Below are 13,249 nucleotides of genomic sequence, written 5' to 3' on the forward strand. Positions count from 1 at the left end.
CTCATTATCCAGGACATGCCCTCTTTTTGTTTCTGCATTCAGGGACGGAGTACAGGACTCTGAAGACCCAGACTCAACAAGTCAGAAGACGTTCCTGTCTTTAGATCTCTGAATTGTCCATGAATCCATGAACACTACCTTATTATTCCTTTCCTTAACTCTATTTATTCCATAACTTCTAGTGATTTTATGCCTACATTGTACTGCTACTGATAAATTTCATGACAGGTAAGACAGCAACAATAAACTTGATTCTGATGTACAAACAAGCTGGATGAACTCAGCAGGTCGGGCAGCATCCGTTGAAAGGAGCAGTCAACGTTTCGGGCCGAGACCCTTCGTCAGGACTGAAGGAGGAGGAGACAGGGGCCCTATAAAGAAGGTGGGGGGGAGGGTGAAAAACCAATCAAAGGAAAGATCAAGGGGTGGGGGAGGGGAATCAGGGAGGGGATAGGCCGGAGAGGTGAAGAAGGAATGAAAGTGGAAAGCACTATGGGTAGTAGAAGAAGGAAGAATCATGAGAGAGGTGACAGGCAGCTTGATTCTGAGCTCTGTCCTAATACATAGATACAACGATACACACTTCTGAACCCTAAGCAGCTTCAAGTTGTGTACAAAGTTCAAAAAATTACAGGGCATGTCATTACCTCAAGTTGCTTCATATGCATGAATTAAATTCCTTTATCTGCCATTTTAATAAAGTTGGTGAATGAGCCTGAAGCTTGGGAAACTTCATGTATAGTAAAAACATGAAACAGATGCAGATGCAGATGCAGGTCATACAGCCTATCAAGGCTGCTCTGTAAGATCAGAGTAATCCTCTTCACACATCTCCCCCCCTCCTCAACTATCCTCAGATCCCTAGCTTCCCATAAAAACCAGATTCATCTAATGGCGTTCATGAATAATGTTCAACCACTGAGCATCTCTACCCCTCTGTGAGAAAGTGTTCCATGGATGTACAATTTTCTGAGGGAAGACATTTCTCCTTATCTCAGTCCTAAAAGGCACCGAAGACTTAAACCACTGCGAAGCTTGTTTCTGTTTAATTCCTTGCTAAGAGATTGATGTTGACTGATATCCAATGAGCCATGTTGGTGGCTTCTTGAGATGGAGTTACTGTTCTAGATACCTCCTAGAAGGAAGCAACACCTCAGCATCTACCCAGTTGAATTCTCTAATAATCTTAAACAAGGTGATTATCTCTCATTCTTCTATTCTCCCTGGAATATATATATTTTCCTTCTTGATCCCTCCCCTAAGATAGTCACCTCTTCCCAGCAATCATACCACTATATCTTTAGGGTCAATAAGAGTCAATGCATAATTTGCCTCCCTAATTATTTATATGCATACTTTCTTCATGAACTAGCACAGCAAAATTTGCACATACACCAATATTTACTAATCGCTCAAATTTTTATAGATATTCTGCTTTTCCAGTCTTCCACATTTCTCAAAACAGTGAAAGGTGAAAAGTCTAAGTTTAAGGGGAATGTAAGGGGAAACTTCTTCACTCAGAGGGTCAAGAGAGTGTGGGAAGAGTTGCTAGCACAAGTGGTCATGCAAGCTCGATTTCAGCATTAGAGGGAAGTGTTGACAGGTACGTTGATGGTAGGGGTATGGTGGGCTATGGTCCCAATAGATGGGAGTAGGCAGTTTAAATGGTTTGGCACAGACTAGATGGGCTGAAGGTCCGGTTTCTATGTTGTAATTTCCTATGACTATGAATCTCTAACACTGGCATGACTTTCAGGTTTACATCATAAGACCATAGAAAATAGGAGCAGAATTACGCCATTCAGCTTATCAAATATGCTCCATTCAATCATGGCTGATTTATTAACCCTTTCAACCCCACTCTCCTGCCCTCTTCCCATAAGCTTTGATGCCATGATTAATCAAGAACCTCTCAACCTCTCCTTTAAATATATCCAATGACCTGACCTCCACAGCCATCTGTGGTAATGAAGTCCACAGGCCCACCACCCTCTGACCCAAGAAATGTAACTAACCTTGTAGTAAACAGGGAAATAAAATGCTCCTTGATGCCCTGTGGAACATTTGTATTCGTATTTTTAGTCATTGCCACATGATACCCTCCCATTCTACAAGAAACAGTTTGGATTTTAATCTGCTTGTGGTAGTATTTTTTATCCTGCTACAGAGACAACCTTTGCACTCAATCAATCATGCAATTAATTATTCAACACCTTGAATGTAAAATAGTCAAAAACTATTTCTGAGGCAGCAGCAGGTAGTTAATAGTTTAAACAACATAAGTGACTGAGTATTTGAGCTACAGTTATAGGAACAATGTTTACTCATTAGATTTTGACCACAAACCTCAGATCAGTTAAAGTACCAATGCCCCATTACCTTTACCTAGGGTGGGGCACATATTTATTTAACTAAACCCATGAATTGCTGCGTAATGTTTATCATTATCAGTATCACCTTATCGTCTTAGAACTGCAGCAGAATCTGCAGCAAGGAAAATATCTGTAAAAGACAGTGAACGCTGTGGAAACACTCTACTGATCAAGCAGTGTCTGAACAAAGAGAAATCGAATTAATGTTTCAGGTTGAAGCATCTTCTGTTTTGATTTTGGATTTCCGGCATCTGCAGTATTTAAAATATTCAGAAATTGGTTAATTCTAGGAAAAGGGCCCTCACAACCCTGTGTAGTAGCAGTATAGGTAACAGAAATTCACCCTTATGGAAGTCACAAATCACTACTTAAAAGTCTGAGATACAGAATTTAAAAATTGTTCTCGTGAAAGTTATGAGGCAATTTTTACTTTCAGGGCACATTTCTTGGTGTATGTTCGGGTGTTGTGACTCCATTTAGAACCTCATGATGCCGATGGTTTTCTGGGAACGAAACCCTCCTGGCCTGTGTGGGTTGACGGGTGTGGGGGCCGCCTGTATGCAGTTTGCCCATGTGTAGTTGGACTAGTATAAATTGCACGTGAAATCTGCATCACTGCAGATGTACCCTACCCTAGGTGCTTTAAAATTTGGAACTAACAAGTAAACCAAACCCAGATGTCTAAAAATTAGTTTTTATCAATTTGTTGGTGTTAACACAAAGAATCACCTTAACATTGTTTGTGAAGTTCATATAAAGAGCAGGGACTTCAGGTGTACAGAATAAATCATTAGGTTTGCATGTGAGATACTTCCTGATGATATCTTAAAATTTCTCATGGTTGTGGGGAAGTGTGATTTGAGAAGCAAGTTCATAAACTGACATACTGTACCACAACACGGGTAGTAAACATCCTGCCAATGAATAAATACTTCGGTGATAGAAAGGATTGTGAGACAGGGCTCCCAAGGTTACAGGAACCTGGATAGATTGGTGAAGGGGTGCAAACAGGAGGGTATTTCTTTGTGCAAGGGTCTACAGAGACCTTCCAGTATGAGATGGAAGATGCCAGGAAGGAGTTTGTAAGGCATGAGAGCAGTCTCTGAACGTCTGCCAATGGGGTATTTCTGTCAGCTGGTGGAAAAGTAAATGACTTCTTCTCTCCTTGAGAATGAACTTTAGGTGATAGACCTGGTGCAGCACAAAGCATTGAACTCTAAAGAATGGTAGGGGTTAAAGCAGTGACCTGGAATAATCCTGAAGTTAAGAAACTGAGAGTAACTCTGATCCTCATCTTCAAAGGTAAGCAGTCAAGGCACAATTCTGAAGTTATATTTGAGATTGCAGAAAGTTGAGGTGTCAGGAGGAATAAAGAATCCAATTTGAAATGTTATTAGACAATTTTTTTGAAGAAGTACTATTAACAATCCAAGTTGTCTTCAAGCCTGTGAGGTCAAAAATCTATTGCATTTGCACTGCTATTTGCATCATTTAGAAGAGTTTTACTCCAGAAAAGCTCACCAGGAAGATTGAAAATCCCACTGAAAAAGAGGCTAGTTTCCCAGCTGACTCTGTGATACCCAGGATTACATGCAACTTCTTTGGCTGATTCTGATTTTCAACTGCGCTAGTATTTTCAGGTGTTGTATCAGGAGAAGGAAAGGTGATTTTAAACCTCCTCTGCCTCATAGCCATACCTACCCAGTAAACCCTGAGGAAGAAATCCAGAGTCAGGGTCCCTAAGGCAGCCTGACGCTGTTTACAACCTCACTCTGGCAACCTCTGTGATGACACTGGTGCCAAGCTGTATCGGCACTTGCCCTTCCTTTGGACCACATCAGTGAGATGGAGGGGGGAACCCGCCGCATGGACAACAGCCGGTTCTTCAAATCTTCCCACCCAGGCCTGCGTCCTGGAGAGGACACAGACCACCAGAGGCACAAACCTATGATCCCCTGGGATCGACGACTGCCTACTACAGATCAACTAATATCCAGTGCAAGACCAGAGAGTGGGGAATTAGAGAGCTGTAGGTCCAGCATAATGTGATTTTCTTTCCCTCAGCAAACTGCATTCACCACATTTCATGTGTGAAATTACCCAGAGTTATTTTCCAGTTTCTCTTCAGCAAATATGGGGTGGTGATTTAGGTTTCGAAAAGATGACTTCCCCTGAAGTTCCATATGCTTACAAAGACATAAATTTCATTTTGATTGCTAATAATTAACATGTTTCGAATGCTAACATAACAGATAGATTTTCAAAGGCATGTATTTCTGTGCAAATGCATAATCTCTACTTGAGTTATAGTTTCTAAAAGTCATGGAACTACACTCAGATATTTTATTAAGTATGCTTGTACCTAATAAAGTGGTCACTGAGTGCATGTTTGTGGTCTTCTCTTACTGTAGCCCATCCACTACAGGGTTTGATGAGTTCTGCATTCTAAGATGCTCTTCTGCAAACCACTGTTGAAATGTGTGCTTATTTGAGTTATTATCATCTTCCTGTCAGTTTGAATCATTCTGGGCATTTCCCCCTGACCTGTCTCACTCACAAGGCATTTACAGCCACAGAACTGGATTTTATTTATTTATTTTTTGCATCTTTCTCTGTAAACTCCAGAGATTGTTGTGTGTGAAAATCCCAGGAATCAGCACTTTCCGCGGTTCTCGAACCACCCCAACAATCATTCCATAGTCAAAGCCACTTAAATCCCATTTCTTCCCTATTCTGAGCAACAACTGAATGTCTGCATACTTGCATGCTTTTATGCATTGAGGTGCTGTCATATGATTGGCTGATTAGATATTTGCATTAACAAGCAGGTGTACAGGTGTACCTAATAAAGTGGCCACTGAGTGTAGTCTGGCACGGAAACTTCAGCCCACCATGTCTGTGCTGCCCATCCAGTATCCATCTGTAGTCTTTCTGTTTGGTCCTTAGACTCTGTGCACTAATTCAAGTGTCTGGATGATCCTTAAATGGTCTTAGAGTACCAGCTTCCTCCCTACACTCAGGAAGATCATTCCAGATTCCAGCCATCCTCTGGATGTAAAAAAATGTTCTCTGACCCTCTCTAAACCCTTTTCCTGAGCCTAAGTTTCTACCATTTACCCTATTTATGTCTCTCATAATTTTATACACCTCTGTCAGGCCCCCCTCAATCTCATACAGTCCATGGAAAACAAACTCCTACCTATCCAGTTTCAACACATAACCGAACCTCTCCAATCCATGTAACTTCCTGGCAAATTGCCTCTGTTCGGTCTCCAGTGTAATAATGTCCTTCTAATAATAAAGATATAAAAGACTTTCAGAGATCCATAGTTACTCGGAGATCCTAAGGAAGTATTGTTCCTCAGTAAATCCTAAGGAGCAACCATTGATCTTCCCAGCCTATCAACTAATCCTAGCAACCATTAGCCTAAAACTACCCTCTTCATTATCAACATCACCACATTCCATATAATCTGTGAACTTTGTAAGTGTTTCTCTGCAGTGGTGATTGATAAAAGATGAAATACAGGATTTTGTGGATAAGTAGAGATGTTGTACCCGATTGGGTTTTGAATTGCAAATGGAAGCAAACACTGTGGAGATATACCTGCTGGAAGAACTTTGTCTATGGAGAGAGAGTGTTCCTGGGCAATGACTTTTGGTCAGAACTGGAAGGTGTGCAGTGTCTTGGTAGGCTAATATCCGTCATGTTAAACAATCCCTCTCCCACCCGGAATCATGTTCTTTAGGAGAACCCCCAAAATATCTTGTAGTCCATCCTCCAAAGCATGTTAAAATCCGAATCTGCTTTAATATATAAGGAGTTGGCAGACATAGCTATATTAATAATAAATTCAGAGGTGTACAACACAGTACTGTATTTGCCAACATAGAGAGGAGAGTGAGTTTGTAAATCTGGCGGGAACAGCAAGGATGGGGCGCCACAGGAGCTGTGTGGTACAGGTGGCAGAGAAGGAGTTCCGGGGCAGGGGCTGTGTGGTACAGGTGGCAGAGAAGGAGTTCCGGGGCAGGGGCTGCGTGGTACAGGTGGCAGAGAAGGAGTTCCGGGGCAGGGGCTGTGTGGTACAGGTGGCAGAGAAGGAGTTCCGGGGCAGGGGCTGCGTGGTACAGGTGGCAGAGAAGGAGTTCCGGGGCAGGGGCTGCGTGGGTGCAGAGGCATGCAGCCCCGGGACACCAGGCAAGGTCATTTAATTCCAAAGAATTACAGAATTCCTTTCTGGTGCTTCCTGCTCCCTCCCCTCCCCCTTCCCCTCTTCCCAACCATAAGTCTCCTCCCCCTGCCCCTTTCCCACTCTCAGTCCACACTAGAGACCCATATCAGAATCAGGTTATTCATCACTCACATCTGTCATGAAATTTGTTTTTTTTGTGTGTGGCTGCACTACAGTGCAATAGATAAAGTTACTACAGTACTGTGCCAAAGTCTTAGGCACCCTAGCTATGTATATGTGCCGAAGACTTTTGCACAGTACTGTAGGCTTAATGGCTCACCATACCTAGACATCCATTCCCAGAATCAGAATCAGATTAACTATCACTGACTTCAATCAAATGAAACCCGTTGTTTTACAAGTTCTCATTTTAAATACATCTTTACATGGTGGGAAGATCTAATCGCCACCCACATTCTTAGGCAGAACATACCTGATTTCAACCACCATTTGGCTGAAAAAGTTTCTCCTCAAATTTCCTCTAAGTATTCTATTCCTCAATTTAAACTTAAGCCCTCTGGTTCTAGACATTATCGTAGTGTTGGTTTCCATTGGGTTAACTTCAGAGAGCTTTATCAAACTGTTCAGAAACAAGATGTTTCTCAAGGTCAGAATATCTATGGTGGTGAATGGAGCTTAATTTAATGTTTGTGTCTTATCTTTGATTTTGCTAGCTCCCAGTGTACAGAATAGAGCCAAATACAGGGGGACATTGTACCCTGCAGGACAGAATGTCACCATGATAAGAATCTCACAATAAGAGTTCTTTCATTCCTCCCAAAAGTACCACTATTGGGCATCTTGTGAGTTAGGTTTGCAAACTTTGTTGACTGTAGAACTATGGTTAAGTCTATTTCATGTGAGACTCATGTGGTCATCAGAAGTTGTTATATCAGAATTCAGTAAATCCAGAAGTGAAAGAATGCTATGGTAACCCACCAAGTTCCCCATTCAGCCTGAATACAGTAAATAACTTGGAATCCTAGGGTGCCCTTCTCCTCTGAGAACATCAGTTTTCGGTCCTTAGGTATGGTGCTATTTTGTTGGGAGATGAAACACTATTTTTCTGTCCCTTTGTTAAATATTGAATCATTAAGTACTGTTTCACTCCTCAGTGAAATCTAGAACAATAATTGGCACACTTATTAACAAAGGTCAAGCTACACATTACTTGTTTTACATTTGTTTAACTTGCAACAAGCAATAAATTACTTAGCAGGCCTGAATATAGCACAATAGAAATCACATACTAGATTACGCATTCTGTAAACCCAGCTGCAGCTGATCTTATCTTGTATTTCCAAAAAGTACATTAACTAACTAAACCATGATCTCAGTGCTGAGAACTGATGCCAATATTGCACGTGACCTCTTGGGGTGGCAATGTTTCTGCTTCCTCTGGGATTGTTTTCCCAGCTCCATCTGTATGTGCTGCCTGTGGTTCTAGGAATACTGGGAGTCATTTCAACATCTAACAAACCTTTCTGTCTTTTCTGTGGCTGGGTGGCTTGTGCTCAGTCGAGTGAAATGGGTGTGCAATGCCAAATGTGTCATCGGTGGAAGTTTGATTGTCGAGGAACATGACAGCATTGGTAACTGATGGTCATCATGGTGACCCCAATATGTCTGTGTCTGGGATGTATAACTCTATGTCTTTATGAGAGCAGGTTGACCATTATGTGGCATGCACTCTAACTTCTTACAACTCTTAGATTTAGGCTCCCATGGATTCATGGAGTGTGCCTATTTTTTCCTACCTTCAGAAAAAAATGACTTAAAATTAAACAAAATGGGGCAGTTGAAGAAATCTGCTTTGACTAGATCTCAACCTGTCCACTCAACACTCACAAGTCTCCCTCAGAGGCCCTTTAATTGGTGTTTAACCTTTCATTATGGCCCTTTGGTGATTTAGATGTTCTGTGAGACCTGAATAAAATTTTTTCAGAAATCTAACAGCCTTTATCTACAGGTCATCCAACTGTTGGATTGCCATCCCAAACATATTTTTATTCCCAAGAGGTGCGGATAACACAGAAAAGGTTCTACTAAAGAAATGGACAAAATACACAGTCATAAAAACTCCAATGCACTATATATAAAACAATTAAATATCATAGTATCTTCTCAGAAAATACTTTGAAAATTGTCACCTTGTCATATATTAAATAGAAATGGATTATGTATAAAAATTTGATTGCATGCAGTTGTCTGCATTAGCAATGATAGTTGCACTATTGATTGTTCAAAGTACAAAGTAAATTTATTATCAAAGTACATATATGTCACCATGTACAACCCCAAAATTCATTTTCTTGCAACATAATCAATAAATCCATAATAGAATAATAACCATAACAGAATCAGTGAAAGACTATATGAGCTTAGGAGTTCAACCAGTGTGCAAATGTCAACAAACTGTGCAAATACAGAAAGAAAGAAGTAAAAAGAAATAATAATAATAATAATAATAAATAAGCAATATTTATTTATATATTCACATATTTTTATATTTATATTCAAGAGTATGAGAAGAAGAGACCTGGAAAGTGATTTCATAGGTTGTGAGAATATTTTAATAATGAGGCAAGTGAAGTTGAGTGAAGTTATCTCCTTTAATTCAAGAGTCTGATGTTTGGGGAAGTGGTCATAACTATTCCTGAATCTAGAAGTGTGAATCCTGAGGATCCTGTACCTTCTTCTTGATGGCAGCAATGAGAAGAGAGCATGTCCTAGGTGGCGAAGGCTCCTACTGCTTTCCTTCTGCAACATTTCAATAGACATGCTCAATTGAAAGCTTTACTCGTGATGGACTGGGCCATATCCACTACTTTTTGTAGGATTTTCTATTCAAGGGCATTGGTGCTTCCATACCAGGCTGTGATACAGCCAGTCAATATATTCCCCTCTACACGTAGCAACACACTGGAGGAACTCAGCAGGTTGGGCAGCACCTGTGGAAACGAGCAGTCAAAGTTTCGGGCCGAGACCCTTCATCAGGACTGAAGAGGGAGGGGGCAGGAGCCTTATAAAGAAGGTGGGGGGAGGGTGGAATGTGCCAGGTGGAAAACCAATCAGAGGAAAGATCAAGGGGTGGGGGAGGGGAAGCAGGAAAGGTGAAGAAGAAATGTAAGGGGAAAGCACAATGGGTAGTAGAAGAAGGCAGAATCATGAGAGAAGTGATAGGCAGCTGGAAGAGGAGGCAGAGTAAAACTGGTATGGGGAAGGGAGAGGGAGGGAATTACCGGAAGTTGGAGAAATACTCCCCTCTACACATCTTTAGAAGTTCGTCAAAGTTTTAGATGTCATGTCGAATCTTTGCAAAATCCTAAGAAAGTAAAGCTGCTACTGTGCTTTCTTCTGAATTTCTTTGTAATTTGTAAATGGCCCAGAACTGGTCCTTTGAAATAATAACACCGTATATCTGGATTCTGGTTATCTTGATTCCTAAGAGTTCAAACCAAAAGCACCCTTTGTATTCACTGAGCTTACCCATCAAGAAAGTAACCTTGAAAAAATTGCAGACAAAAAGTACTTAAAATGAACAAGATCTTTATTGAAATATTCTCAATATCTCAGTACTTCTTGATGGTAATGGAGAATTTCACAGCCCAAGAGCCCCCCTTGAACAAAAAGAATTATAAATTGTCTATTTTTTTGTAATTTCTTTCTGTCGTTCTAATTCCCTTTATGGTATTTACTGGTGAGAATGCCCTTGTTGTATCTGAGAAAGAATAAAAGGATACGTGTTTAAATGTCAGCTCAGTAGGTAAGGTTGGGAGGATAGAAACCAATTTATCATAGTGTAAAGCAATATAATGTAACTGTAGTTGACACCATAATGCAGCTGTTTTATCTCAACTGTCAAAGCTTTGTCAGTCCGTTACATATCACATCTGATCCAAGTACTGTGTTCCTGATTAGAAATTGCTTGCATGTTGCTGGGTTGTCTATCATCTCCAGGTTACTCATCATGTGGCTTGGGGTGGGGGGAGTGGTGGGGGAAGATGAAGAGAATTAACCCTTTAAACATCGGCTTCTGAGACCATTTTTAGTGATTTCATCACCACAACTCATGATTGAGTCAGTTCATCAGCTTAGAGGTGTAACAGTTTACAGCTCACAGGATGTCAGTGTGGTTTGGAAGTTTGCGGCCTACTCTTGTTCTCATTAATGTTGTGAGAAATGCAAGTTTGCAGCTGACTTGTCCGGTGTAGCATCTCGTGCTGGATTATATCCAGGGGAGGGAACAATTCATATTGTTATGTACTCAAAACTGTGAACAGCACTGCAGATGTACAGAACCACTTGCTCCATACTGTTAAGGTGAAGCATTCACTTGAAACAGGATGTATAATTTGCTGAACCAACCACTCCAACAACCTACAAAAATAGCAGTTAGGCCCAAATTCTGACTAGCAATGTGGTTATCTCTTTCCGGTTCTGTGACAATCTGGATTTAATTGATAGGTAGGGTGGAGGTGGGCACTTCCTCCTGCACTGACTTAGGTTCTTGATTGTCAAATTAGGCCAGATTTGACAAAATCTGTGTGTGTTTTTTAAAAGCACTACCTAGAGGGAGAATAATTTGTATTCAGAAAGCATCTGGGCTTCTTGTTACAACTGTGTGGGACAACCCTCTTCTACAAGAAACACTATTTTGTCTTCAGTAAATTTGGCTGCTATTTTCTGGGTAACACATATTGTACAAAATGCAAAAGATGAAAAGGCACTTTCATCCACGCTGAACTCTTTTTCTAAAGAATTGCACCACTAGAGAAAACCTACCTGCTGTGGTTAAGGTGGCACTGAGGTAATATAAGAATCCACTTTGCCACATTACTAACTTTAAAGAGAATTGTCAACTGGGTATATTGTTGACTTTTAATGTTTTTCTTTGTAATTTAACCCCATTGTGTATCTGACCAGACACGTCTACTATAGCCAAGGATTAGTGCAATCCTGTCTTCCAAATTTCCCTCCCTTATATGGGGGACTGTACCATTCATCCACAATGCTTCCTTCCCTGAAACCTCACGAACATCCACCATGCCTACCTGTATCGGCAGAAAAGGACAGCAATCAAGCCGAGCCAGACTCCCGGTGGATACATCCCTAGTGTTCAACATCACCCTATAAATTTAGAACCCATTTACTGTTGTCCTAAAGATTCAGTTACACAGTATGTCCAGACCGTTAAGGTGTAAACAATGGAAGAGCCTACTCCCCTCTACCGCCCCCCTTTTTTCGTTCCCAAAACTTGCTCCCCTCTTGCCCCTTCTCTTCTCCTCACTTGCCCATCACCTCTCTCTGTTGCCTCTCCTCCTTCCCTTTCATCTATGGTCTACTGTCCTCTCCAATCATATTCCTCCTTCTTCTTCAGCCCTTTATTCCTTACACCTATCACCTCCCAGCTTCTTACTTCACCTCCTCCTCCCCCACCCAACTACCTTCTCCTTCACCTGGCTTTCTCCTAGCACCTGCCAGTTTGTATTCCTTCCCCTTCTCTCGTTTTCTTATTTAGGCTTCTTCCCCTTTCCTCTCCAGTCCTGATAAAGGGTCTAGGCCCAAAACATCAACTGTTTATTCCTCTCCGTAGATACTGTCTGACCTTCTGAGTTCCTCCAACATTTTGTGTGTGTTGCTCTGGATTTCTAGTATCTGCAAAATCTCTTGTGTTTATGAGGAGCTTACTGATCTCGGTGCCCTTTGAAGAGCCTATTAATATTGGAAACACACTGTGAAGTCAACAAGAATAGGATGGAAGCCTACATGATGTCGCATTTATTATAAACACTATATAGAAAGAAAACATCCTCCCAATACTTAAGGGCAACAGTGAAGTGGAGAGAGATTTGAAGGAATGTGATAGCCTTCTTCACTATCTACTATGCCACCAATTGCAATCTGCAAACTTACAGATAATACCAATTACCTCCTCATCCAAATTATTCACGTAGGTGGCAAACAGGTCCCTACAGCGCCCCACTGGCCACAGGCCTCTAATCTGAAAAACAAACTTCCATCAGCACCCCCTCTGACTCCTACCACAGTCTATAAAGCAAATGGCCTCAGTTCAGAGCCTCATTTTATTTCCACAGCCACAACCCCCCACCAACTCCACCATCGATTACTACTTTCACTTGGGTCTGTACTCTTGGCTGTCCATGCTCCAGTTTTGACCTGGAACTCATTCAGCTGTGATGGAAGCACAGCCACTGAATCAGCACTGGAGAGCAATAATTTAATGGTCCGTAGTGTGGAATAAGACTGATGGGATTGTTCTATCACCAACCTTCACAAATGGGCTCCTGTCCCTTAAAGATTTTGTGATCGCTGTTGCTGATGACTGCTAGATCACCCCCTCAGCTTTCTCCTTCTTCAGAGAAAAGAGCTCCAAATTGGCCAGTCCTTCCTGATAAACATATGTCACCAGTTCAATGGTAGATTTGGTTGTAAATTATTCGAACAGATAATATTCTTGTAACTTTAAGGCCACTTTCTGCAGGAAAGACATTACTGCTTTGGTAGGATGTCCAAACAAAGAGCTTCATCCAAACCACCTACTTGCCAAGTTGGATGAGCTACCATCAACAGAACAAACTCAGGAGCAAAGGTTAATACGTCAACATGACAGAACTTTCCTTT

The sequence above is a fragment of the Hemitrygon akajei genome, chromosome 6 (genome assembly GCF_048418815.1).
Source record: "Hemitrygon akajei chromosome 6, sHemAka1.3, whole genome shotgun sequence".
In the NCBI taxonomy this organism is placed as follows: domain Eukaryota; kingdom Metazoa; phylum Chordata; class Chondrichthyes; order Myliobatiformes; family Dasyatidae; genus Hemitrygon; species Hemitrygon akajei.